We start from the raw sequence: 3,172 nt of genomic DNA on the forward strand, positions 1-3,172 counted from the left end.
GTTGAATCTTCAATAAAATAATTAAACTTTCAACCAATTTTTAAAATTTTGAACTAGACGCCAAAAATATAATTGTTGACTTTTGAATAAAAACTATTAACTTTCAAACACAAAAGGTGAATTTTCAACAACTAAAAAACAGAATTTTTCTACCAAAAGATAAATTTTTACCAAAAAATATCAATTTTCTACAAAAGTTTAAATTTTCGACCACAAACGGTGACTTTTTAAAAAAAAATCGTTGGATTTTCACAAAAAATATGTTTTTTTTAGTAAAAGAGACTAAAAAGAGATATGTTTAACCAAAATAGTTAAATTTTTAACTAAAAAAGATACATTTATAACCAAAAATTGAATAGTTGAATTCTGAGTTTAAAAAATTAATCGGAAACAACTAAAAACGAATTTTCAACAAAGTTAAAAAAATTAATTTTTCACAGAATAGACGAATTTTTAAAATAAATAATTAAATATTCAACTAGAATAGATTGAATATTGTAAACCAACAAGATTAAATTTCAAAAGTATCAATTTTCGACCAAAAACGATGATTTTTTGAAAAAAAAGATCGTTGAATTTTCACAAAAAGTAGGTGTTTTAAGTAAAAGAGATTATTTCTCAAAGAAAAATACAATAACAGACTTTTCAAATAAAAACAAGTAATTTTAAACCAAAAAATATGAATTTTTTGGTTGAAAGATTAACAAATGTGTTGGAAATTAGTTGTTTTTTGTATAAAAAATTAATTTTTCTGTTGAAAATTCGTCTTTTTCGGTTGAAAATAATTTTTTTTTATTTTTAATTCAACTATTTAGTTAAAAGTTAAACTCTTTTTTTTTTTTAATTCATTTTTTTAATGAAAATTCTTTTTTCTTTGTTGAAAATCAATCTTTTTGGATGAAAATTTGTTGTTAAATATTCAAAATTTTTATTGAAATTTCAGTGTAAAATAATTATTTCTTCAAAAAAAAATACAATGATAGGCTTATCAAATAAAAAGAAGTAATTTTCAACCAAAAATATGAATTTAAAATTTTAAAAAATTAATTTTCGACCGAAAACGATTACTTTTTAACAAAAAAAAATTTAGTTTTCAACAAAATAGTTAAATCTTTAACTAATTAGTAGAATTTGTAACAAAAAAAAGAGAATTTTTAACTAAAAAAATGATTCATTAAAAATTCCACTCCTTGGTTGAAAGTTGAACAAATTTTTTCAAATTTCATTTTTTTTCGTTACAGATTTATAATTTTAGTTGAAAGTTCGTTTTTTTGGTTAAAAAATTAAATTAAAAATTCTTTTTGTTGTAAATTCAACTTTTTCAGTTTAAAAAATCAAGATTTTAGTTAAAAAATTATGTGTTTTTTTTTTAATTCGTCTTTTTTTAATAGAAAATCAATTTTTTTCAAAATCAAGTAATGTTGAAAATATATACTTTTTGGTCAAATCTGTTTTTTATTTTTTTAATTAAAATTTTGTGGTGGAAATATCAACTATTACATTTTTTGATAAACATTAATCTTTTTTATTGAAAATTCAACAATTTGGTTAACATTTTTTTTCATTCTTGGCTGAAAAAATTTTTTTTTGTAAAAAATTCTTGTTTCGGCAGAAATTTCATCTCTTTTTCGTTAAAAATCCGACTTCTTTATTAAAAAATTGTCTATTTTTGGCTGAAGATTAAAATACTTTGTTGAAAATTAAAAAATTTGGTATAAAATTCAACTATTTGGTACCAAATTCAACTTTTTTCGTAGAAAATTCGTTTTTATTGTTGTTGTTTTAATTGAAAATTAATTTTTCTGAATAAAAATTCATCTACTTTATTGTTTGGTTAAAAATTGAACGTTTGTGGTATAAAAAGGCAGACTATTCATCTTTTTTGCTTGCAAATTCAACAATTTGGTAACTATGTTGTACAAAATTGAAAGATTTTGTAAAAAAAATAGTTTTTTTTTTTAAATTGAAAATTAATTCTCATTTTCCACCTATTTTAGAGAAAAAAATGTTCACCTATTCATCTTTTTTGACGACAATAGGTACTGTGATGACTGATTCGGGTGATCTTTTTGAAGATCCACTTTTTCTTACTTGTTGGTCCCGATTTATGAATATGGTAAGCCAGAGGATGTTTATAATTTGTGATAATTTTTTGTAAAAATCAATATATCCAATAAAGTTGTACTTCGTTTCTAGAAAGTGTTTTTTTCTTTTCTTTTTTTTTTTTTTTAAGTGAGGAAGCATGTCTATAACGATTTATAATTTTAATTGAAAATTCATCTTTTTGGTTTTAATTAAACTATTGGTTTGAAAGTTAAATTCTTTTGTTAAAAATGCATTTTTTACATTTAAAATCCATCATTTAAATTTAAAAAATCATATTTTGTTTGAAAGATTAACAATTTTGTTTGAAGCCTGTTGTTGTTTTTTTATTTTTATAAAAAATTAATCTTTTTGGTTGAAAAGTTATTTTTTTGGTTTAAAATTCTACTATTCGAATTGAAAATTCAACTGTTTTGTTAAAAATGTATTTTTTTATAAAACTAAATTGTTCTTTAATTTTTAAAAATATTATGGTTGAAAGATTAACAATTTTGTTGGAAATTTGTTGTTTTTTATTAAAAAATCAATCTTCTGGGTTGAAAAGTTATTTTTTTGGTTGAAAATTCTACTATTCAAGTTGAAAAATTAACTGTTTGCTTAAAAATATATTTATTATTATTTTTTTTTTTTAATGAAACTTAATTATTCTGTTGAAAATTCGTATTTTTCGGTTTAAAATTCAATTATTTAGTTGAAAGTTAAACTCTTCTGTTAAAAATACATTTTTTGTTTTATTTAACATTCATCATTTTAATTTTTAAAAATATTATGGTTGAAAGATTAACAATTTTGTTGGAAATTTGTTGTTTTTTATTAAAAAATCAATCTTCTGGGTTGAAAAGTTATTTTTTTGGTTGAAAATTCTACTAGATAGATATTTATTTATTTTTCAGCCCAACGGCCTTGAAAAATTGGACTTTGTTTACATTTCTTTTTCTTATCCATCCACTCTTGCATTCAAGGATTTTTTTTTTTTTTTGACAACTAAAACAAAATAGAATCTCTATATGGATTAATAGTAACAATAATGGTTCTCTATACACTCATATTATACATTTCTCTACTTATC

This window comes from Belonocnema kinseyi, chromosome 7 (assembly GCF_010883055.1).
Source record: "Belonocnema kinseyi isolate 2016_QV_RU_SX_M_011 chromosome 7, B_treatae_v1, whole genome shotgun sequence".
Lineage (NCBI taxonomy): Eukaryota > Metazoa > Arthropoda > Insecta > Hymenoptera > Cynipidae > Belonocnema > Belonocnema kinseyi.